The sequence below is a fragment of the Erpetoichthys calabaricus genome, chromosome 5 (genome assembly GCF_900747795.2).
Source record: "Erpetoichthys calabaricus chromosome 5, fErpCal1.3, whole genome shotgun sequence".
Classification (NCBI taxonomy): Eukaryota; Metazoa; Chordata; class Cladistia; order Polypteriformes; family Polypteridae; genus Erpetoichthys; species Erpetoichthys calabaricus.
The window spans coordinates 5,040,598-5,068,535 of NC_041398.2; the positions used below are offsets into that span (position 1 = coordinate 5,040,598).

General features: G+C 41.4%; 1 protein-coding gene and 1 long non-coding RNA gene across 4 annotated transcripts in view; both read left to right on the plus strand.

The window, feature by feature from the left end:
- Positions 1-27,938, plus strand: part of LOC114651544 (tripartite motif-containing protein 16-like) — a 737,769-nt gene that overhangs the window by 228,276 nt on the left and 481,555 nt on the right. The gene's annotated exons all lie outside the window — the stretch shown is intronic.
- On the plus strand, positions 21,731-27,192 carry LOC114652569 (uncharacterized). The gene is made up of 2 exons (XR_007935036.1): positions 21,731-22,073; positions 25,867-27,192. It is a non-coding gene; the product is annotated as an uncharacterized LOC114652569 (long non-coding RNA).

Sequence of the window (27,938 nt, forward strand, 5' to 3'; positions counted from 1 at the left end):
TGCTATTCAATGACACGCCGCTATTCAATTATACTTGTTTTACGCCTGATGAGCCAAGAATTAGGGCGAAACACATGTCGCGTACTCTTTGCATTATTTGACAGTAAACTATTTTCAACCATTCTATGATCTGCTTCTCACAACTGAAGGCACCGTGGCTTATGTTAGCTGACTTGCTGGCCAACCATAAGCGTTACCTGGTAGGTAACCACCCATACAATCAGAATGTGATTCAGACTACGAATGCCGTGAATGCTAAAGAAAACCTCAATGAAGAAGAAACAGTGTGTAAGCATACATATTAACACATGTGCAATTAAACGTGTGCATTTACGGGGTGATTTCTCAGGCTTAAAAGCTCGCCTTTTATTAAAAAGGTAAATGCAAACTGTTTTCATTCTGAAGGGCACAAACCACGTTGGATTTCAGCCGTTAAACGCGCGAAAATGTCGGTACACCAGATAAATAAGCGCAACATATTATCAGTTGTATTGTATGCTTACAATACATATACAGATGTGTTAATCGTTAACTAATAGTACAGGATGGTGTTTTTCAACTCGCGCCTTGATTAAAACGATTCCATGTCTTGGTGGGTTTGCGTAGCTTATTGTCAATATCTTTACACCTTTGTTAAGACTTATTGACTGAAACGGGCTTTCACGAAAAAAGTTAGGGCTTTGCTACAGGATACACCATCCACAAGTTAAGGAAGTAAAAATAAAGGTATATATTTCTGCTTTATTTAAACCTTTTAAATATGTATGCATAGCCCCATTTGGCTGTTTTAGTTTTTTTATTTTCTTTCTTCAGTAATATTTAATCTCCTTAAAGAAAAACAACATATGCATTTTACTTTTTTGGTATCTCTTTAGTAATATTTTAGTGTAAAAGGATAACCAGTATTTAAACTTTTATGTTACTTTATAAAGTTATTTTACACAATGTTGAAAAATTAATAAGAAAGCTACATATTTTGGCAGCTGCTGCTTTAATTTTCAATGAAATGAAAAAAGCTCTCCAAGAGAAAACCTCAATGAAGAAGAAACAGTTTGCACTATCTAAAAAGGAGAAACCCTCATTTAAAAGGTTTGCTGCAGATGACTTAACTGAAAATAAATGAATAGTTCCTATGTGTATAATACATATTTATCTATTTGACTTATGCCTTTATTCCAGCAACTTGCAACATCTGAGGTACAATTTGTTACATTACTTTTGTTTTTTGCAGCACAGGCAGGTGAAGTGACTTCCTCAGGGTCACACAGTGGTGTCAGTACCAGGATTTGAAATGACAAGCTCCGGGTTTGCTGAAATATTACTGAAGAAAGAAAAAAAATGAAAACGGGCAAATGGGGCTATGCATACAACTGTCCATCCATCCATTATCCAACCCGCTATATCCTAAATACAGGAGCCAATCCCTGCCAACACAGGGCACAAGGCAGGAAACAAACCCCGGGCAAGGTGCCAGCCCACTGCAGGGCGCACACACCCACACACACCCACACACCAGGGACAATTTAGAATCACCAATGCACCTAACCTGCATGTCTTTGGACTGTGGGAGGAAACCGGAGTACCCGGAGGAAACCCAGACAGACACAGGGAGAACATTCAAACTCCACGCAGGGAAGCGAACCCGGGTCTCCTATCTGGCACCTTTCACTGCGCCACCATGCCGCCCGCATACAAACTTAAAAGGTATAATAAAACTGAAATATATACCTTTATTTTTACTTCCTTAACTTGTGGAGGGTGTATCCTGTAGCAAAGCCCTAACTTTTTCCATGAAAGCCCCTTTCAGTCAATAAGCCTTAAAAACAGGTGTAAAGCTAAACTTGCAGCACCGCTATTCAATTACACTTGCCTAACGCCTCTCCTAAGGGGACATACTGTGGGATCTGGGCATCAGTCAAAGCACCAATCACAGGCCCGATTAGAAAGCGGGAAGCTGTGATTTGTCGTCTCCCTCCCATGTAACAATCACAGCCCGTGTTACAACGCACTATGTATGTATGTATATATGTATATAATATATGTATATGTATATATATGTTTACATAACCTCTTTAACACACTACTTCTCCGCTGCGAAGCGCGCGTATGTTGCTAGTAGATGTATATGTGTATGTATATATGTGTGTGTGTGTGTGTGTATATATATATATATATATCTATATATATATATATATATATATATGTATATATATATATATATATGTATGTATGTATATGTATATATATGTATGTATGTATATGTATATTAGAACATTAGAACACTCTAGACGAGAACAGGCCATTCAGCCCAACAAAGCTCGCCAGTCCTATCCACTTATTTCTTCCAAGAAAACATCAAGTCGAGTTTTGAAAGACCCTAACGTCTTACTGTCTACCACGCTACTCGGTAGCTTATTCCAAGTTTCTATCGTTCTTTGTGTAAAGAAAAACTTCCTAATGTTTGTACGAAATTTACCCTTAACAAGTTTCCAACTGTGTCCCCGTGTTCTTGATGAACTCATTTTAAAATAACAGTCTCGATCCACTGCACTAATTCCCTTCATAATTTTAAACACTTCAATCATGTCACCTCTTAATTTTCTTTTGCTTAAACTGTAAAGGCTCAGCTCTTTTAATCTTTCCTCATAATTCAACCCCTGTAGCCCTGGAATCAGCCTAGTTGCTCTTCTCTGGACCTTTTCTAGCGCTGCTATGTCCTTTTTGTAGCCTGGAGACCAAAACTGCACACAGTACTCAAGATGAGGCCTCACCAGGGCATTATAAAGGTTGAGCATAACCTCCTTGGACTTGTACTCCACGCATCGTGCTATATATATCGTAACATTCTGTTAGCCTTCTTAATGGCTTCTGAACACTGTCGGGAACTCGATAGCTTAGAGTCCACTATGACTCCTAAATCCTTCTCATAAGGTGTACTCTCGATTTTCGACCGCCCATTGTGTATTCAAACCTAACATTTTTACTTCCAATGTGCAATACTTTACATTTACTGACATTAAATTTCATCTGCCACAAATCTGCCCAAGCCTGTATGCTATCCAGGTCCTTCTGTAATGATATAACGGATTCCAAATTATCTGCTAATCCACCTATCTTAGTATCATCCGCAAACTTAACCAGCTTGTTACTTATATTACTATCTAAATCATTTATATATATTAAAAATAGCAGCGGCCCTAGCACTGACTCCTGTGGAACACCACTCTTAACATCAGCCAGTTCTGATGAGGTTCCTCACACCATCACCCTCTACTTCCTGTGTCTGAGCCAATTCTGCACCCATCTACAAACATCACCCTGAACTCCCACCTCTTTTAATTTGATGTCCAACCTCTCATGTGGCACCTTATCAAATGCTTTCTGAAAGTCCAGGTAAATAATATCATCTGCTCCACTTTGATCGTATCCTTTTGTTGCCTCCTCATAGAATTCCAGCATGTTAGTAAAACACGACCTCCCTCTTCTGACCCCATGCTGACTGTTCAGAATAACTCCTGTCCTTGCCAGGTGTTGCTCGATCTTATCCTTAATAATTCCTTCCATTAATTTTCCTGTGATGCATGTTAAACTTACTGGCCAATAGTTGCTTGGATCTGCCCTGTCACCCTTTTTATATAATGGGATGATATTTGCCATTTTCCAGTCCTTCGGAATCTCTCCAGTGCGCAGTGACTTCCTAAAATATATGTATGTATGTATGTATGTATGTATGTATGTATGTATGTATCTATATATATGTATATAGACTCCTAGCGGAACTTGTAATGCAGCGATTTGAAAACATGGCTTTATCCCAGATCACACCCAAAATTTGGATACGCTATGTAGACGACACATTCGTCATACTGAAAAAGGACCAGCTGAATGAGTTCTGCAATTATATCAAAACAAAATTCCCCGCAATCCAGTTCACAATGGAAAAAGAAATGAAACGACACATCAGCTTCCTGGACATCTACATCAAAAGAAATAATCACGCCACCCTGACCACAAGTGTTTACCGCAAAGAATGCTACGCAGACAAGATTTTACACTTCACCAGCAACCACCCGGTATCTCATAAACGGAGCTGTGTGATAACCCTATTCAGACGAGTCCACACTCATTGTAATACTAAGGAAACAAAAATTAATGAGAGACGCTATCTCTTCCACCTTTTCACCTCAAACAGATACTCAAAAACATTCATTAATCGGAGCTTACACAGGAGACGCCAAATAACTCAACAAACAATCGACTTAAATCAGAACCCCCACCCCACCTGGCACTCACTCCCTTATCACCACAAGGTGTCTGAAGGTACAGCGCGCATCCTGGCCAAGTCAGGCGTCAGAATAGCACACAAACCCACGATCATTGATCTATACGCATACTAAATCGACAGGACACACATTCAACTGGGACAATGTAAAAGTAAAATTTAAGGCCAATGCTAAAAGTGCCAGAGAGTTGGCCGAGTCTTGACTATCAAATGAAAACGCCATCAACAGACACTTGGACATAAATCCAGCATATGCTAACTTAAGAAGAACATGTACATAATAAATAAACTATACAAACCCAACCCCCCCACTTAATGTATTGCTATATATTGACTTTGATTCTTGTAAGTCTAAGCATTATCCTCAGATGAAGACCCCTGGTAGGGGTTGAAAGCTCAGGAATAAAAACTACTTTATGATACGTGATTACTTTTTTCTCCCTTTGTGGATATATATATACAGTAATCCCTCACTATATCGCGCTTCAACTTTAGCGGCTTCACTCTATCACGGATTTTATATGCAAGCATATTTAAATATATATCGCAGATTTTTTGCTGGTTCGCAGATTTCTGCGGACAATGGGTCTTTTAATTTTTGGTACATGCTTCCTTAGTTGGTTTGCCCAGTTGATTTCATACAAGGGACGCTATTGGCAGATGGCTGAGAAGCTACCCAATCAGAGCGCGTATTACGTATTAAATAAAACTCCTCAAATATATTGTGAGCACGGGGGCTGTTCGCACCCCTAGAAGATACGGCCACTCCTCAAAAAACGCTGAAAGATTACTTTCACATTGCTCTCTTCCTTGCTGGGCTTAAATGTGGCTGTTTTGTCAAGCGATATGCTTCCGGCATGGTGCTTCGCATACTTAAAAGCTTGAATGGCACGTATTGATTTTTAAATGTTTGTTTTTCTTTGTGACTCTCTCTCACTCTCTCTGACATTCTGTGCTCCTGACGGAGGCAGTGTGAGCAGGGGGGGCTGTTCGCACCACTAGACGATACGGACGCTCCTCTAAAAAAATGCTGAAAGGCTACCTTTACATTGCTCCCTTCCTAGCAGCTGCGTTGTCCGGCGGTGCTTTGCATACTTAAAAGCCAAACAGCCCCATTGATTTCTGATTGTTTGCTTTTTTCTCTCTATCTCTCTGACATTATCTGCTTCTGATGCGCACTCCTTTGAAGAGGAAGATATGTTAGCATTCTTTTAATTGTGAGACGGAACTGTCATCTCTGTCTTGTTATGGAGCACAGTTTAAACTTTTGAAAAAGACACAAATGTTTGTTTGCAGTGTTTGAATAATGTTCCTGTCTCTCTACAACCTCCTGTGTTTCTGTGCAAATCTGTGACCCAAGCATGACAATATAAAAATAACCATATAAACATATGGTTTCTACTTCGCGGATTTTCACCTTTCGTGGGCGGGTCTGGAACGCAACCCCCGCGATGGAGGAGGGATTACTGTATATTTTTATATATATATATATATATATATATATATATATATATATATATATATATATACAGAGAGAGAGAGAGAGAGAGAGAGAGAAAAGAGAAAGCGCACATTTCTAATATGTTTAATTTCACAGTGCTTGTGGGTATACAATATTTTTTGCTGTTCCATTGTCTGTGCAGAATGTTAGACTGAATAATATTGTTAAGTTCGTAGACATCTTCAAGAGTAAGCTCAGCGCACAGCTTGGTCATATTACAACCGGAGGGGCAAACTGACAACGTGGTATATAAAGAGATCCTTAATAAATAATTATTGGTACATTTTCCCTCAGTTTATTATTTAAAATTTTAAAGCAGTACTTCGCCGCTGCGAAGCACGGGTATTTTGCTAGTAGATGTATATGTTGTATGTATATATGTGTGTCTGTGTGTATGTATATATGTATATATATATATGTATGTGTGTATATTTATATATATATATATAGCTGTACTCGACAACGCGTTGCTGTGGCTTAGTCTGGTTAAATGGAAAAGAAAGAGAAAGCGCACGTTTCTAATATGTTTAATTTCACAATGCTTGTGGGTATACAATATTTTTTGTTGTTCCATTGTCTGTGCAGAATGTTAGACTGAATAATATTGTTAAGTTCGTAGACGTCTTTGTTTTTGGCTGCAAGAATAGCTCGTTCACTCAGCCAATTGTGATTCTTATAATTGGTTTGAATATTGGGAAATACTTTTTCAACCAATTCTTCTTTTGACGTCACTAAATTGAAGAAGTTATGAGGCAATGAAATTCGTCCTGAGGTCAGATCAACCGGCACCTTTCCATTCCCAATTTCCAGATTTCTCCAACCCCGTTATTGACAGTTTGCATTATTTGATTGTAAATGCCTTTTTGCTGAAGCGTTAGCTTAGGAATGTTTGATTGCACATACCATAAAAGATCACCCATGTTGTAATTTTGTTCACGACGCAATTCTACATCGAACGAAGCAGCAGCAGATCGATTCAGTGATGGCATTCCCAATTGATTGAGAACTTTGTTCGCGATTTCTAAGCACAAATCTTCAATCATTATCAACGCTTAGTTGTAGATGTCAGCAGTGAAATCCATGTTTATATTTCAATTTTACTTGCGTATTCGACGGAACATATCTTCAGCCATGTGCGATTTATATTTCTCCCATAACTGTGTTGGAGATGAAGGAGAGCAGGCGGTCAATATGATTGCAAACAATGCACGAATTTGATTTTGATGTCATGTGTTGCACGCGTCAGTAATGTATACATCCCAGTGTCGGTTGTTCTCCAATAAATTCAGAGCTTGACATGTACTTTGGAAAGTGGCATGTGTAACGCCGTTGACAATTCTAAATTGTTGGAAAGATGTTGGACCGGGCACATTTACCAACAGCATTTGAACAAAGAAGCATTCATCTTGATTGGGATGCACGGTGTACAGTCTGCCTATCGTAGTTTCTTTGAATATGCCAGGTTGTCCGTTGACTCGCTCTCCTCGTTTGCGTTGTTCAAATTATTTTCTACTCACATTCCATGTGTAATACGTAGGCACTTCCGAATACAGCAGTGTTTTCGCAAATGCGTCATTTTGACATAACGTAAAGAAAGCAGTTAACGTTGTAGCCGGTGGATTCGGGGCTATTTGTTGCACATTTGCAGCTGTGAAACAAACGCGTTGTCCATTTTCTAGATATACTGCTAAGTGAACAACATTTGGACTTCGTTCATGTTTGGGAAATTAAAGAATTCGCCATACAGCTTCATTGCTGCTTATGTATCTTCCAGCCTAATACTGTGCGATTTCATCGATATGTATGACTGCATTCCTATCAATTCTTTCTGGTTGCTCGCCAAAAACTGCCATGTCGCTGCCTTTATTCACGTACTTACAAATGTATTTGATCGAAACATTGAAATAGAATCATAAAATATTTAGTATAGCGTGTGTTGCTTTTACATCCAACAGATGGCGCTGTGTTTTCAAAAAAAGCATGTTTTTACCTGTCACAGGTGTGACATCTATATAATATGTATATAAAAACACGCGCGTATTCGAATGCAACGTTGTGTCAAAATTTCAAAGCAATCGGTGAAGAACTTTTGGAGATTTAAGGTTTTGAACAAACGAACATTTACATTTTTATTTATATAGATGTGTGTATATATATACTAGCAAAATACTCGCGCTTTGCAGCGAAGTAGTGTGTTAAAGAGGTTATGTAAACATATATATACATATACATATATACATATACATATCTACATATTAACATATCTACATATACATATAATAATAATAATAATAATAATAATAATAATACATTTTATTTGTATAGCGCCTTTCCCATGCTCAAGGCACTTACAGAATATAATAAAGAACGGCAGCGTATACAGTATATAGCATTGTACAAACCAGATAAATAAATAAAGAAGATTAAGACAGTGAATTATGAAAAAAAAGAAACAAACATCAAAACTGATGGTCTCGCACACACACACAGAGGTTACATGAGCATCTTGACAGAGAAGTAAACTGAGAGAAAGGTAATAAAGTCATGTAGAGCTAAAAGCCTTCCTGAACAGATGAGTTTTGAGTTGTTTTTTAAAAGAATTCATGGAGTCAGCTGACCTGATTAATTTCGGTAGGTCATTCCAGAGTCTGGGCGCTATACAGCTGAAGGCTCTGCTGTCACCCATGGAGTGTAGATTAGTGTGGGATACAACAAGATTGACAGAATCAGAGGACCTTAGTGGGCGGGCAGGCACATAGTGATGGAGAAGGTCACTGATGTAGTTTGGCACGAGGTTATTTAAGGCTTTGTAGGTTATTAGTAGGATTTTATAGCCAGTGAAGACGGAGCAGGATGGTGTGATGTGCTCGCTGCTGCTGGTTCGAGTAAGGACTCTTGCAGCTGAGTTTTGAATAAGCTGGAGCTGTGATATAAGATTAGAAGGGGCACCTTCCAGTAGGGAATTACAATAATCAATGCGGGATGTGATAAAAGCATGGACAAGTTTCTCAGCGTTAGAAAAGGAGAGGAAGGAGCGAACACGGGATATGTTACGGAGGTGAAAGTAAGAAAGTTTCTTAATGTGATTTATGTGGGCGGAATAAGAGAGGGAGAAATCAAAAATGACACCAAGATTTTTTACAGTAGAGGCAGGTCTGATGAGATCACCGCCAAGATGGACTGGGAAGGAGCTCATTTTATTAAGTTGCATTTTAGTCCCAATTTGCAGGAGTTCAGTTTTATTGCAATTTAATTTTAAAGAGTTCCGCTCCATCCAGGTTTTAATTTCACTAAGGCAGGTTGTGAGCTGAGAAAGCTCTGATGAAGTTCCACTTTTAACATTGAAATAGAGTTGAGTAACATCTGCATAAAAATGATAACTCACTCCATATCTATGGATAATATGGCCAAGGGGAAGCATGTAAATACAGAAAAGCAGAGGACCGAGGACAGAGCCTTGAGGGACTCCTTGTGTGACTGGCACTGAGCTGGATCTGCTCTTGCCAAGACTAACAAACTCTTGCCTATCAGTCAGATAGGACTTGAACCACTGGAGGGCAGTGCCAGAGACACCTAGTATGTTCTCCATTCTGGACAGTAGGATGTCATGTCTGACCTGAGTGTCAAATGCTGCACTGAGGTCTAACAGAATTAATATGCTGGTTTGTCCAGAGTCTGCTGCCATAAGCAAATCGTTGGTTACCCGTAGCAGAGCAGTTTTACAGCTGTGCTGCGCCCTGAAACAGACTGAAAGGGTTCATCAAATTATTAGAGGTTAGATAATTGGTGAGTTGGGAAGCTACAACACGCTCAAGAACTTTTGGCAGGAAAGGTAATTGGGAAATAGGCCGGAAATTGTTAAGATTGTCAGCATCAAGACCAGACTTTTTTAACATTGGGGTTACAGAAGCAATTTTAAAAGTGAGCGGCACAGAGCCAGTGTCAAGGGACGAGTTTATTATTGTTGTAACAGTCGGGATTATGGCATGAAGGCAGGATTTAAGTAGTGTGGTGGGGATGGGGTCCAGTACACAAATAGTCGGCCTCATCTTACAAAGCAGGTTATTAACAAACGCAGAAGTGACTGGTGAGAACTTAGAGAAGGAGCTGGATGGAGTGGGAAAACAGGGAGAGATATAAACAGATGATGTATTTATGTTATATATATATATACATATACACATCCACATATATATACATATATATATACACATATCAACATATAAATACACATACATACACACACACATATACATATATACATATACACATACATACATACACACACACATATAACATATATACATATACACATACATACATAGTGCGTTGTAACACGGGCTGTGATTGTTACATGGGAGGGAGACGACAAATCACAGCTTCCCGCTTTCTAATCGGGCCTGTGATTGGTGCTTTGACTGATGCCCAGATCCCACAGTATGTCCCCTTAGGAGAGGCGTTAGGCAAGTGTAATTGAATAGCGGTGCTGCAAGTTTAGCTTTTCACCTGTTTTTAAGGCTTATTGACTGAAAGGGGCTTTCATGAAAAAACTTAGGGCTTTGCTACAGGATACACCCTCAACAAGTTAAGGAAGTAAAAATAAAGGTATATATTTCTGTTTTATTTAAACCTTTTAAGTTTGTATGCGGGCGGCATGGTGGCGCAGTGAAAGGTGCCAGTTAGGAGACCCGGATTCGCTTCCCTGCGTGGAGTTTGAATGTTCTCCCCGTGTCTGTTTGGGTTTCCTCCGGGTACTCCGGTTTCGTCCCACAGTCCAAAGACATGCAGGTTAGGTGCATTGGCGATTCTAAATTGTCCCTGGTGTGTGGGTGTGTGTGGGTGTGTGTGCCCTGCGGTGGGCTGGCACCTTGCCCGGGGTTTGTTTCCTGCCTTGTGCCCTGTGTTGTCAGGGATTGGCTCCTGTATTTAGGATATAGCGGGTTGGATAATGGATGGATGGACATTTGTATGCATAGCCCCATTTGCCCGTTTTCGTTTTTTTTCTTTCTTCAGTAATATTTCAGCAAACCCGGAGCTTGTCAGTTCAAATCCTGGTACTGACATCACTGTGTGACCCTGAGGAAGTCACTTCACCTGCCTGTGCTGCAAAAAACAAAAGTAATGTAACAAATTGTACCTCAGATGTTGCAAGTTGCTGGAATAAAGGCATAAGTCAAATAGATAAATATGTATTATACACAAAGGAACTATTCATTTATTTTCAGTTACGTCATCTGCAGCAAACCTTTATAAATGAGGGTTTCTCCTTTTTAGATAGTGCAAACTGTTTCTTCTTCATTGAGGTTTTTTCTTGGAGAGCTTTTTTCATTTCATTAAAAACTAAAGCAGCAGCTGCCAAAATATGTAGCTTTCTTATTAATTTTTCAACATTGTGTAAAATAACTTTATAAAGTAACATAAAAGGTTTAAATACTGGTTATCCTTTTACACTAAAATATTACTAAAGAGATACAAAGATCGACAGGCGGATCGGTGCGGCATCCGCAGTAATGCGGGCTCTGCATTGGTCTGTCGTGGTGAAAAAGGAGCTGAGCCGCAAGGCAAAGCTCTCAATTTACCGGTCGATCTATGTTCCTACCCTCTGCTATGGTCATGAGCTATGGGTAGTGACTGAAAGAACGAGATTGCGAATACAAGCGGCTGAAATGAGTTTCCTCCACAGGGTGTCTGGGCTTTCCCTTAAAGATAGGGTGAGAAGCTCAGTCATCCGGGAGGGGCTCAGAGTAGAGCCGCTGCTCCTCCGCATAGAGAGGAGTCAGATGAGGTGGCTCGGGCATCTGATCAGGATGCCTCCTGGACGCCTCCCTGGTGAGGTGTTCCGAGGCACGTCTAACCGGGAGGAGGCCCCGGGGAAGACCCAAGACACACTGGAGGGACTATGTCTCTCGACTGGCCTGGGAACGCCTTGGGATTCTCCCGGAAGAGCTAGAAGAAGTGGCCGGGGAGAGGGAAGTCTGGGCATCTCTGCTCAAGCTGCTGCCCCCGCGACCCGACCTCGGATAAGCGGGAGACAATGGATGGATGGATGGAGATACAAAAAAAGTAAAATGCATATGTTGTTTTTCTTTAAGGAGATTAAATATTACTGAAGAAAGAAAAAAAAACTAAAACAGCCAAATGGGGCTATACATACGAACTTAAATGGTTTAAATAAAACAGAAATATATACTTTTATTTTTACTTCCTTAACTTGTGTAGGGTGTATCCTGTAGCAAAGCCCTAACTTTTTTCGTGAATGCCCGTTTCAGTCAATAAGTCTTAAAAACAGGTGTAAAGATATTGACAATAAGCTACGCAAATCCACCAAGACATGGAATCGTTTAAATCAAGGCGCTGCGCTACCTTCTTCCAGATCGGCCCCAAGGCGTTCATATTTTTCCAAAGCAGTTCAGGTCTCCATCGGCATCTGTAGCTGAGTCGAAAAACACCATCCAATACTATTAGTTAACGATTAACACATTTCTATATGTACTGTAAGCATACAATACAACTGATAATATGTTATGCTTATTTATCTGGTGTACTGACATTTTTGCGCGTTTAACAGCTGAAATCCAACGTGGTTTGTGCCCTTCAGAATGAAAACAGTTTGCATTTACCTTTTTAATAAAAGGCGAGCTTTTAAGCCTGAGAAATCACCCCGTAAATGCACACGTTTAATTGCACATGTGTTAATATGTATGCTTACACAGTATTAAAAGACACTCAACAATTAACGTCATTTACCTTCGTTCCCGCGTTTGAGTCGTGCTGTAAATTCTTACTGTGAAATATAATTGAGAAATAATTTGGTGAATGAACTTGTGAAAAAGGTGGAGCTGGAGTATTACGTCACTTCATTAACGAAAATGCCGTGATGTGCGGAAGGGCGGGGGGAGTGTGGGGGTTGATGGAGAATGTTTTCTTCAGCGCTCTTTGGGGCTCTTCCTTGTTTTCAGTTCACGTGATTACGTAGGAGGCGTGATGACGCGATATGCGACTCCGTCTCCTCCATTACAGTATATGGACAAAAAAGAGGTTCCAGTTATGACCGCTACGTGTAGAATTTCGAAATGAAACCTGCCTAACTTTTTTAAGTAAGCTGTAAAGAATAAGCCTGCCAAATTTCAGCCTTCCACCTACACGGGAAGTTGGAGAGTTAGTGAGTGAGTGAGTGAGTGAGTGAGTGAGTGAGTGAGTGAGTGAGTGAGTGAGTGAGTGAGTGAGTGAGTGAGTGAGTGAGTGAGTGAGTGAGTGAGTGAGTGAGTGAGTGAGTGAGTGAGTGAGTGAGGGCTTTGCCTTTTATTAGATCCATTGAGATCCGTTTAATCGCCTCGTTGATTGCATGTCCTCCAAGGTAGTTTCAATCCCCATTTCCTGCACTGAGTCATCTCCTCTTTTATGAGTGACTGTGTTAGTCGCCGTACTTCGTACAGGTCTTTGAACGCACTGAATACTTGTAACTGGTGTCGCCCGTCGGCTACTTTTGACAGGGAATGGAAGCAATTGTCGAGTAACAAAAATTATTTGTAAGTGATTTCGCATTGAAGAAATAGTAAAAACTTGATCACTTGAGTCAATACCTAAAGAAATACACACAGCAAATGCAATTGAGAATACACCAGAATCTGTATGATTTAATTGTTGCTGTGTGTCTTTATAAACTATGGGAGGTTTGTAAGGAAACAAAGCATGAAGGAAACGAAGCTGCTCTTCGGTGAGGTTGAATTTTTTATCAGCGTTTAAACTGTCATAGACATGAATTACAGCACCATCATAATAGGTACACACCCAGTGAGTCACTCGTTCAGGAGTTGCAGAAGGTAATATTTGAATATGTTTTGCATTTTGTGGAATGGGCATTATAGGTATGTCAGGAGTCCACATTAGCAAAACCTTTTGAGGTTGGAAAATTGTATGCGCAGCTAAAATTTTGTTGAATTTGCTCATGTGATCTGTTGATAAATAATCATTATTTACCAACTCATTCATTGCACAATCTGACAGTGGTAAGATCACTCCTTCCATGACACTAAACACAAACACTAAGTAGACAGTAACACTAAAAAACGGCAACACTGCCGGGAAGAACACTAAATGAGATAAAGTAAAAGTCTACTAAACGTCTTTATTATAACTGCTTTATTATAGAAGGTGAGGTGATTCTGGTGCACTCTTGTTGTCGCCGCTCCTCCTTGTTAACAACACTTTTCGCAAAATTCGCCTTAATTCTGCACTTTCTTATGCTTGTTTTATTTCGTTTATTGTACATATAGTTCGTGGATACAGCTGACTCGAATTGTATGGATTTGGCTTAATATTTACAGATTTTATGGACTCCACTTTACTAGGAACAGCTGAGTCTGTGGATCACGGGACGAGACCTACGAACATTTCTTTGTACCTGGCGATCTAGCACCTCGGGATGATCTGTCTCCGTGATTATATTCGCTATGCTGATCTGCTCCCGTTTCATCTTACAGTACTCTACGACCGGGAACTGATCTGCTGTTCATACCAACCTGGCTTATGGCTCCGGGACGATCACGCCTGAAATTACCAAGCGTTACTGTTTATGGCTGTGTATTGGAACATCCAAATCCTGCTTCCTCCTCCTGCTGCTTGCTATCGCCGCTCACCTACGCTACCACACCCGCCTGTCCTACCGGCTGCGTTGTGCTGTGCTGCTTCTACACTGCTATCAGCTAAGTATCACTCACTATTTTAGAGCTTTGAGTACTGAGAAAAGCGCTATACAAATGTAATGAATTATTATTATTTATTATTAAACACTAAAGTACAAAAACGAAGTAGAAAGTAACACTAAACCGCAACACCGCCGGGAACACCGGCACACCGCGTCTACTAAACACTAAGAAACACTAAAGGAAAAAATACTATTCAGTAAGTACCGCGTCTACTAAACAGTAAATCAGTAAAGGAGAAATGTCAGTGTATTTGATAAAGCTGTGTCACGGATATGAATAAAAAAAATAAGGGGAAGCCACCCAAGCAATGTTTGATGCTGGGTGCCACCAGTTTGTAAAACCTACCTGAAAACTTGCGTACGCTATGGTTTGAGCTGACGTGAGAATGTGCGTGGCTTTATGTTAAGTTTAGTTTTTGTACATCGTGATGTGAGTGTGGAAACGGGCGTACACAACATTTTTGTACATACGCACCATTTATACACGAGGTCCCTGAACACCAATACAGTTGACACACACAGTGTCAAGTATAAACATTTCATTGGTGACCTAGACGAGTGAATGCAACCAATTGGTGATGCTGAGAGAAAGGAGCAATGAGACGAGCACCACAGAACACATAAACAGCTTGTACACTGAATTCATCTCATAATCAGAAATATAGACATGTAACTGTATCAACAGCATTAAAAGAAGAGATTTTCCCACATGATGGGAAGGCTGGGGACATACAATCCAAATGAGCCTTGTTCATAGCCTCCACTGTGGAAGCAGCTGCAAAGAGCTGTGACCTGAAAGCCATAGGTGCATCTCAAAGTAGCAACCTAAAGACCCAATGGTGGACATCAGAGGTGAGAAATGCCATCAGGCTGAAAAAGGATGCCTTCTCTGTATGGTTAGCACAGGAGACACCCGAAGTAGCAGAGAAGTACCGATAGGCCAAAAGGACAGTGGCCTTAGTGGCCAGGGAAGGAAAAACTCGGGTGTGGGAGGAGTTCAAAGAGACCATGGAAAGTGACTATCAATTGGGCTTAAAGAGATTCTAGCAAACCATCAGGCAATTCAAAAAATGGAAGGCAGGGATTCACCCAGGCTGTTCTCAGAAAGGGTGGAGAAGTGCTTACCTGGACTGAGGATGTTGTCTGGCAGTGGAAGGAACACTTTGAGGAGCTCCTGATCCCAATGGACACATCCTCTGTAGAGGAGGCAGAGCCACAAGATGAAGGGGATAAGCTGAGGTAGTTAAGCAACTCTGCAGACGCAACACTTTAGGGGTGGATGAGATCTGCCCAGAAATGCAGAAGGCTCTGGACATTGAGGGACTGACAAGCCTTTTCAAAGTTGTGTGGTCATCAGGAGCTGTGCCTCTGGAGTGGCAGACCAGGGTGTTGGTCTCCATTTTTAAAAAAAGGAAACCGGAAAGTGTGCTCCAACTACTGGGGTACAACATTCCCCAGCCTTCCTGTGAAAGTTTATGCTAGGGTACTAGAATGGAGACTCTACCCAATCGTGGAACCTCAGATCCAGGAGAAGCAATGTGGATTCATCTTGGCAGTGGAATGGTGGACCAGCTCTTTACACTCCCAAAAATTCTGGTGGGGGCATGAGAGTACGGCCAATCTGTCTACATGTGTTTTAACAACTAGGATAAGGTGTATGACCGTGTTCCTTGAGAAAATCTGTGGGGGTGCTGAGGGAGTATTGGGTTCCGGAGCCTCTAATAAGGGTTATCCTGTCTCTGTATAATCACAGTGAGAGCTGTGTCTGCTTACTCTGAAAAACATCAGCACCATTTCCAGTCAGTGTGGGACTCCACCAAGGCTGTACTTTGATTCCTATCCTGGATGTGATTTTCATGGACAGAGGTATAGTCTGGGTTGGGGGTCTAGTTCAGTGGCCTCAGAATTGCATTACTGCTTTTTGTAGACAATGTGGTTCTGTTGGCTTCATCAGGCTGCAAACTTCAACATGCATTCGGAAGGTTTGTGACTGAACGTGAATGGTGAGGGATGAGGATCAGCACCTCCAAATATGAGGCCATGGTCCTCAGTAGGAAAAGGTGAACTGTTCTCTCTGAACGAGAGGCAAGTTACTGACTCAAGTGGAGGAGCTGAAATACCATGAGTGAGGGGAAAAGCGATGGTGAGACTGAGAGATGAACTGAGGTGGCAAATGCAGTTATGCTGATGTTATACCGATCTGTAGAATTGAAGAAGCTAAAATGAATTGTGAGTAGCAATACAGCAACTTTAGATAATAGCTTATGAGATGACACTTATTTTCGATTAACAAGCACAGCTTGACCCAATCCTATTTTGTTGAACTGAAACTGGAGGAAATAACCTGGCTGGTTGATTTGGACCAGGCTTTCTCACTAAGTGAACTTCGTGGCATATCATGTCATTTTCACAGTAACAGAGTGCTGCCTGGAGAAATGAATAAATATGAACTGAACATTTCCAGGTATTAAAAGTTCAGACATGAAAACAACAGCCATACACTCCATTACAGCCCATAGAATGCTGACAACACAGAAGAAAGCTGGGAAACATCAACTTTAAACTAAAAGGATCGTGTTTCAAGTGACATGAAGTAAAAAGAAACAAAACTAATACTGACTTTCGACCACACACCATGTTTGACGGAGTTGTGAAAAGACCAAACAAGACCAATAACAAATAGAAACTGCCTGCCTTGAGATACAATGAGCGATGAACTGGTGCAGGGCCTGCGCCGCCGTGCAGGTGAAATCACGTGATCTGTGAGAACTGCACTCAAGTAAGACCAGAAAAACAGGATTTACACGAAACACACGGCTGCACCTCAAGTGACAAGCAGGGACTTCTCAGGCACTGTGATTATTATGGGACACTTCAAGAATCTGTGACAAAGCTATCCGTTTTTAATTCTTTACCACAGAAACACACTGTAGATGTGTTCAGGAGGGGCTTCATTGTCACACACGGAGTCTGACTTATCAGAATTCTGTCCAGATTAAGTGAATGGACAAAATGGACTGTCAGGCCCTTCATGCACTGCTGTAGTCAGCGAGTGAGCAAAATGAACAGCAGTTTGACTAAATAGTGAGGTGGGCTACAACCACACGGTGCTCACTTTGGACTCAGAACAGAAGCTTCAGTAACGGGCACCTTGTTCATCTGTGCCATACATACGGGGGATTTGAGAATTCCAAAGTCATCAGTAGTTTAGTAGAAACAGTGAAATGGATGGAGCCTCAGACTTACAGTAAGCATTTGTGATAATGTGATAAACCAAACACCTCTAAAAGATGACCAGCTCATGAAACGGCATCTTACTTTGCAGACCCCTACTTCTGAGATTTCTTTTCAGATAAAATTGCCCAGCATCTCCACTCAGGATGTCTTTTTAACTGAGTAGTCCACATTTTATCACAGCTACATAATAGAAGTATGCAATGCTGTGTTCTGGTTGTTCTTGAAACCGTTCCTCAGGTGTTAACAGTCAGCCATGAAGATCCTGATCTCCATTGATCCTGACCACAGCATCCTCTGCCCTCAGACCAACACTTGTTACCAAATCTCTCTACCCAACCATCTGCCATCCTTCAAATGTCTTTTCATCCACCAAAAGTATGCATTTCTAACTGGGGTGTCCACACCATTTCACCCTACTTTCTGTGATACCCCTGACATCTTGCTGACATCCTTATTTATTTTTCTTTCTGTCCTGATGAGCAGCTCCTACTTCTTCTTGATGGCCCAGATTGCATCCTCATACCTCAGCACTGGCTGGACTCCTGACTTATACAACTTACAGTTACGTTTTCTTGACAGTCTCTGACCATTTGTACCTCCTCCCACTTTCTTCCATTTCTCAGCTCGTCATCAGGTCCATGATGGCTGTTTGTCAAGCACCTCTTGTGTCAAACACCCAGGCCAGATATGCCACTTGGTGGACTTGTTTGAGCTCGACATTTCAGCTGTCTATGGCTCACATTCTCTCATCCCTCCTTTATGGCTCATGATAACATCTGCCTTTCCAAGATTTACTTTTAATCCTTTTTTGTGTTTTATTGAAAAATATTTATTTTAATTTCCAAACTTTAAAATTACAGCTAGGACTTAGAGTTCATATCTCAGTCAAAGGGAGAAGTTGTAGATGGCCTTGAAAATGGCTGATCAATCACCATCTACATGACACCTATCAGAACTTCAGTAGTTTGACAAGAAAGAATGAATGGGGACAAATGACAGAGCTGAGAGAGAGAGAGAGAGAGACGTGAGCACAGACTCCAGGCTGTCATGGCTGCCATCTACTAAACACTGACTGAATACTCCTCTGTTACTTGGTGTTTTATATTTGTAAGTAATTTAGACCACTTTACAGAGACCCGTTTTCACTTTGACGTGTTTTTTTCTTGATTGGTGCCAAAAAACCCAAATTAAATCCTCTGTTGTATAACAAGAAAATGTGAGAACTGCCAAGAGGTGAATACTTATAAAGGAGCATCTTTAAATATGTTACAAATAAATAGTTAAAAGGGCAAAAGTGTATTCAGCAATACACATGCCAACACAGCAATAACCAAGAAAAAGGCCTGAAAAAGACACAGAAATGGTTCTGAAAAAATCAAAATAAAATTAAATCCTAACAACCAGCAGCACAGAATGTATGAGCAGAAATCGCCGTAAATGAAACACGAAAAAACAAAAACTCAGCAGTAAAAAAAGTGGAAATCATGAGATAAAACTTGATGGAGATGTCAACAGCATGTCGGAGTCGTTAGAGATTTAGAATTCCATTTTCAGTGACACATTAGCCTTTAGACTCAATGCACTGCTATCAGGACTGTCAAGAAACAGTAAAAAGAGAAACAGAAAGCATGGCAGCCAAGAGCAGCGACTAAAATGCAATAAGAACTTCACTCTCCTCTGTACGTGTGACAATACACTTACACTAAACACGACTAAACAGACAAAGCAAGGATTTTTACATTTTACCTCTCTAATAGCTTTTATTTTTCTGTTGCTATTTGTAAAGATCACACATAGGTGTGAAACTGTGCTACACAAACAAATAAATGTCAATGTTGTTTAAGATCTCCAGGCCAGGTAACTTCGTCCTGCTCCATCATTTCAGTATAATTTAACGTCTTTGTTATCAACAGTCAAATACGAGATTCTGAAAGTCACCTGCCGCCCCTCCAGGGTCCTGCTTGACTAGAATATCACACGTTACTCTGTGCAGCTTTTAGTTCTGCTCTCCTTAGTGAAGTGATGACGTGACTTTATTCAATATACTGCTGCGGCCCCCCAACTTTGGCAGGCATTGTGAGGCCAAACCTGAGACTGCAGCAGGACTCGGTGTGTCTGTCAGCTCTCCGGCTGCTCTTCTACATTACAAACACACCATAACCAGGAAGGGCAGGTTTGTGAATAAAGTAACTGACAGGAATGCTGTCTGGTGAGTCTTCATCGGTCACGAGGCCCACTTTACCATCAGGTGCTCCTTATTAACAGATATTATCAGACACGATTACAATACTAACATGCCGGCCTTTCTTTGGATTACAGACGCACACAGACTGCTGGCCCCTTTACCTTCACTGCTCCATTTTCTCCCTGTAGGACGTAATCCATTTCTTCTGAGCTCACACGTTATGAAAGCAGGATGAGCGCCATGCTTTGTTCAAGCCACAGTAAGTAGAATTTCACATTAATAACCTCATCGGCACCTCATCAGCCATCTGCTTTTGTTATGTTCTCCCAGAATTCCACCACGTTATTCAAACTCCATCCCATCTAAACCCTTGATGACCTTTCATTTTGGAGCAAATTCTTTTTGTGTTTCCTTTCTTATTGCAGTTTATTATTTCAGTGAGTCCCAAATTGTCAAGAATTTCTTAGGCCTCTGTTAGTGCAGGTCTGGGTTTGGTGAGTTCAGGGTTCAATACAGTTATTTTTTATCATTAATAATTATGAAGTTTGAAATGTTCTACTTTGTGCCATTTATTATGATTAATTATTATTGTTAATTTTTATTTCTGATTCATGAACGCCTCCATGTTGTTGAGGACAACTCCATCGTTGATAAACCACCGCACACAACTTTGTATTTGAAAACAATAAAGACCCCATTGACACTGCAGCTCCATTCCCATTTTATCACTCATATGTGACAACAATCTGAATTTTAGGGAAATATGATTTGCAAAAAGTGAAATGAAATCAAAGCCTTTTCAGAAAGTGTTTCCACCGTTCTCGTGATAACTGTTTTATATTCAAACCGTCCACATAGCTCTCAGTATTCTTTGGGCCTCTTGTTTCCATGTTCAGAAATGCGTTTCTTCAAGAGCTTCTTTATGTCAACATCAGCATCCTAAAATGTTAAATGTGTGGAAGTCAGGGCCGGATTTATATGAAAAGAGGCCCTAGGCTATTCCACTTATGAGGCCCTTTCACCTTCCATTTTTAAGTTTGTAAATTACATGACAGATAATAAAATACGTAATACGCATTGATCTTAACCAATACATTTTTATGTTTGTTTATTAGTCATATGCGTAGAATTTCTCCTTATTTTTGGTTCAGTGTTTTAGTGTTCACTGTTTTTAGAATAGTGTAATTTTAATTTTGCTAACAATTTGAATGTAGGCCCCTCTTGATCTTGAGGCCCTAGGCTGAAGCCTAGTTAGCCTATAGGAAAATCCGGCCCTGGTGGAAGTGTAAAGTATGGGAGTGATAAATCAGAGTCTTATTGTAAATGATTTATGTCAGAGAGGGGTGCCCACCTCCATTAGTAGGAGAGATGTTATATCTGAAGGCAATGATATTACATGGACAATAGGAGAAAGATGGAGGAAGGTATAAAGTGATAAACTTTAACAGGTTCTTGTTGCTGAGTACTGTGGAAGATGAATGTTCTCTTCGTTCCCTTGTACTAATCCATGTCTGAGAAGTCAGCTTTATGAAACCATTCAGCATGCTTTGCTGAGCAAACAGAAAAAAAAAAAAAATTTTTCTAATGACTCAAGGTCTAAGCATTCCACACATGAGTCTGCCTTATCACATTTTCCCTTAGCTTACATTTGAACGCCATAACAAAGGAGCCAAGAAATCACATCGCACAGGGGCGTTTCAGAACTCAAGGATTTTGTAAAATAAAATTGTCGACTGTTGCATCTCATAATGATATTAAATCACACATTCTAGAGGTATTAAAACATTGCCCCACCCAAGAGACGGGGTTCAGTAAGAGCCCTGACGCTGTCATGTAATATTGATTGCAGGCTTTTCTGAAACTCTACTCACTGTGATGCTGAAAATAAAGCTGCTATATAACCACACCTGCTGTCATGTCTGAAGTCTTCATCCACAGTTTTTGGCGCCCAAACGTGGGGCAGGAGACGGGCAGCCGACTCCTCGAGCAGGATCGTCCAGAAGGACCGTAGTGGACCGATTCCGGCCGGATTGGACCAGCTCCGGTAACAGTTAGGACTGGCCTGCCTTGGGCGTTTCCTGCGTGGGGAGTCCCTGACCTCCTCCTAGCCGATACGAGGCACGACTTGACGGGAATTTCCAGGCAGGTGGACGGAGTCACAGTGAGTAGATCGGGGGAATTCCGATGGTTTGACTGGTGTGCCGGAAATAATACAAGTTGAAAAAAAAAAAAAGAGTAAAAGAGCATACTGTATCACTACTGTAGGGGTGTTCTCGGGACTCGCGGAATACAGTTCTTGGGACCCTTCGGAAAAATAGGCACAAGTTTGAATGTTAGTGAGTCATCCCTTGTGAAGTGGAATAGAAAGGGGAGAGTGGCATGCGGAAAAAGCCGAAAAATGTGTGTCTGAATATAAAGGGGGAGGTCGTGTTTCTCATTTGGCGTCTAGTCATACTCTTGTTCCGACGGGTTGCTCAGGTGACGGAGACTATACCTAAGTAGTTTGATGCATACAAGGCGTCTGATGAAGGGATCGGGGTAAAAACCTCCATATCCCAGACTCCACGCTGAGTATTGACGTAGGATTCTGCTGAACCCAATAAACGGACACGAAGTCACCTGAGCTGAAATCCGGGAGCAGGAGCGGACGACAAGTGGGACGAGAAGGAAAAAAAAAGGTGGGCTGAGCTGTTTTCTGTGACATCCTGCCACCCACTATGGGGACACAAGTCAACAAACCAGTCAAACCTATCCCCCTATGACACCAAAAGCCTCTGTTGGAGGGATTATTTTCGGAGAATCACCAGGCTCCTAGTACACCCTCGAAAGGCGGTTCACCTAGGAAATTAATAGAAAAGAAAACCGGATTAGACTTTAAGAAAGCATGTAAAAATTGGAATAGACACAGCAGTGGCAGATGGCCATTAGATGGGACTGGAGACATATCAGAAATACAAGAAATAAGGAAAATATTATGTAGAAATGCACAAGGATGTTTGCCAGAGGGGGACACTTTTACATTTTTTTGTGCACTGGGTGGTTCCATTAGGCACCCACTGTTGGGACTGGGGGGTGAGAAGTTAAAAGGCTGTCTGTACTTATTAATGGTATTTGCTGTCTTGCAAGGGAGTCACTGCTTTGAAGTCTGGCCTTGGAGGATGCCTGTATTTACCTGGCTTGGAAATATTGGTTCCTAATCAGCATATCTGTACTTATTAATGTTTGGACTGACAACAGCAGGGGCTGAAGTAAATATAAACTCCTGGCCAGCAGAAGGCAGGAGGGACAGTCCACAGGAAATGCCAAGACACTCGGACAGGGCACAGGGGCTCGCAGGCAGACAAGGGTACCTGGCTGGCACGACGTGAGGCACAAGGACGGCAACACTTCCAGGGAGGAAGAGACAGCTCCACAAAGAGACGGCAGTTGTGGGTCCAGCGAAAGAGGCAGCCGCATGAGAGGACCAAGCGAAGCTGACAGACGAGGAATGAGGCGTGCCTAGGTCCCAGCCACACAAGGAGCCCAGAGTGGAAGAAAAAGAAACAACGAAGAGACGCTGACAGGGAGTCAACAATCTGACACAACTTCTGCCGGGGAACAGAGTGCATCCATGGACAGTTGAACAATTAAGTGTTGGGGTAACACAGTGCCCAAACTGGACTCTTCACCACTAAAGGTTGTATCCTCCAATTCTTGTTTTTAACGGACTTTTAGAGTGTGGACTGTGTATTTTCTTTTTAAAAAAGGGAAATTGATTCCTGCTATGTTTAGTTTTTGTTATGTTCGTTTATCTTTTTAATGTACCTTATATTGTTTTGTGTAATAGAACTTACTGTTGTTTTTTTCTAAAATTACTGTTGTGTCCTTCATTGTGTGTTTACTCACCGCACAATTTAAAGAAACCTGTGTGCTATTATTGGTAAATTTCAGGAGTTCCCAGTCTCTTAATAAAACTGGGTGGCATAGTCGGATATTTTAATGGTGTCTAAGTTAGATTACCTATAAGTGTGACCAGACACCTGTGACATGTTGTATGTAGAAATGTACGAGGATGTTGTAACAAAGGTCCGTGTCAAGTTTGATAGATGGGAATTGGTGATAAAAGATAGGACCTTGGAAACGGCGCAGAGGCATAACGACCTGCTGGCTGCTGAAGTCAAAACACGAAAAGAAAAGGAAGAGTTATTGCTAGCGTTGCAGAAAATTAAGGTAGAGACAGCGCCCAAGCCTGAAAGTAAAAGAAAGGAGACCGAAAAGAAAGACCCCCTATACCCCGTAATCTGTCCACCCCCTCCTTACCAAACTCCCCCACCTTCACCTCCTGCACTTTCTCTTCCAACTCCACCCCTGTTAACAGACGAACCATCTGGAGCAGGTTTTTACGGTGAACAATATCATTATGACCCGTCCTCACATATTGACCCTGAGGAAGATGATTCAAATCATTCACAATGTGCTACTGGGTTGCAATGGCAGAAACCAGAAGAGTCATCTGTCTCCCAGCGCACGAGAAGTCAGACCCTCCGCTCTAAACCTATGGGCGGTTTTACTTCCCCCTTCTGGCTCGACATTCTCTTGACCCCTCATTAAAGTTCCCAACCCCCGACATGATCCCGCACAACCCCCAGGCAATGATAATCCCATTACTGTAATGATTCACCGAAATTGGTACATTCAAGAATTAAAAGATGTGGTGTCTGAACACCTTCAACCAGCTATGCAGTGGTCAAAGGTGACCACCTGCTGAAAGCAAACCGAATTTCTTCAAGTTTGAGCACGCAGGTAGCTGAGTTGATAGCTCTCACCCGAGCTTGTCAGTTGTCAGAGGGACAAATTATAACTATCTATACTGATTCTAGATATGCTTTTGGAGTCTGCCATGATCATGGGGCATTATGGAAACTCAGGGGATTCAAGACCAGTACTGGCAAGCCCATTCAGCATCAAAAACTAATAGAATCCCTCTTAGAAGCTATAACCAAGCCATCAAAATTGGCTACAGTTAAATGTCAAGCCCATACTGGGAAACAAGATCCCATTAGTAAAGGAAACAAACTGGCCTATCACTTCGCTAAACAAGCTGCTTATGATAATACCCCAATTTCTTTATTCCAACAGACAGATGACAGAGATTCCGGTAATTTATTAATTTCTTTACAGAGTTCAGCTTCAGAAAAAGAAAAAAGAAACTGCTCTAAGGAAGGATCATTGGTCGACGAGATCTGGACCCATAAGCAAACTAAGAAACCTTTTCTTCCTAAAGCTTCTTTTCCAGGTATGGCAAAAATTGCACATGGCCTGGATCACGCTGGAAAGGATGCAATGGTTGAAGAGGTTGAGAGACATTGGGAAGCAGTAGGCTTCTCTAGATACGCAGAGCAATTCTGCAAATGTTGTGCAGTATGTCAGAAATTTAATGTAGGAAAGGGTATTCAGGTAAGTCCCGCCGTTACACCTAACCCAATGGGTCCATTCGAACACCTTCAAATGGACTTCATTGAATTAACACCATCCAAGGGGTACTTATACTGTGTAGTAATTGTTGATGTGTTCTCCCGATGGGTGGAAGCTTTCCCTTCCAAACATGCAGATGCCAAAACTGTGGCAAAAGCTTTGATAAAGGAAATCATTCCAAGATGGGAAATGCCACAGAAATTGCAGACTGAAAATGGTAGTCATTTTGTGAATTCTGTAATTAACGAATTAACTACTTGACTCCAGATAAATGTACATCATTATTGCAAATACCATCCTCAAAGTGGGGGGCTAAAATCTGTGAGCAAACAAATTTAACTTGGCTTGATGCTACCCCTGACTTTGATGGGATTAAGGGGAAGAACACATCGGCAGTTAGGACTGTCGCCATTCGAAATTTTGACAGGACAGCCCATTCCAGTCGGCATGGTCATAGGTAATGTTACATTGCATACTGTGGACAATGATCTTCTTTCCAGTCTTACAGGTCTCCGAGCTTCTCTGAAGGAAGTCCATGAGCAGGTTAATCAGGCCTGGAGAACTAATCCTCTATCAAAGGACTCCCAGATTCCGTTAGGAACCTGGATTCTGGCTAGAGACACTCGAAGGAAACATTGGCATCACCCTTGGTGGAGTGGACTGTTCCAAATTCTGCTGTTGACACCACACGCTGTTAAAGTTGAGGGACTGCCTGCCTGGATTCACGTCTCACATTGCAAAAGACTGCCCTGGTCACCTTGACTTTGATTTTCGGAAACACCACATCAGTTCAGGTTGATTTCTGTTCTGTTATTGACTGTGGGACTGGTCGACAAGTCCAGTGGACCTGGTCTGACAAATATGTGTGTGTAACTGTTACAAACTCTGGATTCGGAAGTAACTGTGATGAGTGGGAATGGGATTTTGCTAATACTGGAACTGATGACTGGGGTATTTAACTGCTGCACCTATATCCCTAATAATACAGCTCCTGATGGATCAATCACCCATGCTTTGGCAGATTTGGCCACTCTCTCTAATGAACTAGCTATTGATTCTGGCATTTCTAATCCTTGAGATCAATGGTTTATGTCCACTTTTGGGTCCTGGGGCCAATGGCTTAAGTCAGTTTTCATTTCTCTTACAGTTGCTTTTATCGTTCTCCTGCTTGTAGCTTGCTGTATTGTTCCCTTGATAAGATACATTGTATCCAAGTATTTTACTGCCTCTATGGCAAAGGCTTACTTTTTACACGAAGAAAAAATGTTTCAGATCAGCACAGCCACCCCACACTCCTTCACCCACTCCACTCCTTCCCCCTCTCCTACCCTGTCCCGCTCAACTCTCCCCTAATCAAGTATTTTTTTTGTTTGCTCAAAAGGGGGGAATGTGGAAGATGAATGTTCTCTTCGTTCCCTTGTACTAATCCATGTCTGAGAAGTCAGCTTTATGAAACCATTCAGCATGCTTTGCTGAGCAAACAGAAAAAAAAAAACATTTTCTAATGACTCAAGGTCTAAGCATTCCACACATGAGTCTGCCTTATCACGTTTTCCCTTAGCTTACATTTGAACGACATAACAAAGGAGCCAAGAAATCACATCGCACAGGGGCATTTTAGAACTCAAGGATTTTGTAAAATAAAATTGTCGACTGTTGCATCTCATAATGATATTAAATCACGCATTCTAGGGGTATAAAAACTTTGCCCCACCCAAGAGACGAGGTTCAGAAGAGCCCTGACGCTGTCATGTAATATTGATTGCCGGCTTTTCAGAAACTCTACTCACTGTGATGCTGCAAAATAAAGCTGCTATATAACCACACCTGTTGTCATGTCTGAAGTCTTCGTCCACAGTACACGTTACATCATAAGTGTAATACAATCAGCTCCTATTAGTTCCCCAATACCCATAATTCCTTGTTACTACAGATTCCCCAATAGTTCAACAGACTTACAATATACTCCATATTCCTTCCTCCTTAAGATTGTAAATGTGGGTAACAATTAACAAACAGCATCTGCTATTTATCTGATATATGAATATCAAAATGTTGTCACTGAAGTTGACATTCTAATCAAGGACAGACAGTAAACCTCCTCTACGTCCCGCTAACTCAGATGATTATTCCGCCCCTTAGTATTATTTTCTCACATACAGGGTTAGCTGCTATAAGTTAAGACGGGCAGGAGGCTTTTTTCTGCTAAGAGGATTACATCATCCAACTGGTGTGCGCTCATCTCCTAACGCAACCTCAGGTAACTTTGATCAAACGGCACCAGCAGGACTTGAAGCTGGACAGACAGGTGGCATCCCCGGCTGGCTTTGGATCATCTCTCTAGAACTTGGTCCCTTTCTGTGCTACTGGCTGCTTTAGCAGGTACGCTGGGTAGCAACTGTTCAACATGTCGTCTCCATGTCTGGAGGTCTTGCGTGCATTCCTTATAAGAGACAGGTCCAGTCTTTTCAGGAATGGTTGCTGGCACCCATTTCTCAGTGGTGGAGGAATTATGAGTAGGAACAACATCTCCACTGGAAAACTCATAATCTTTAGCCCACTTGGCATGTTG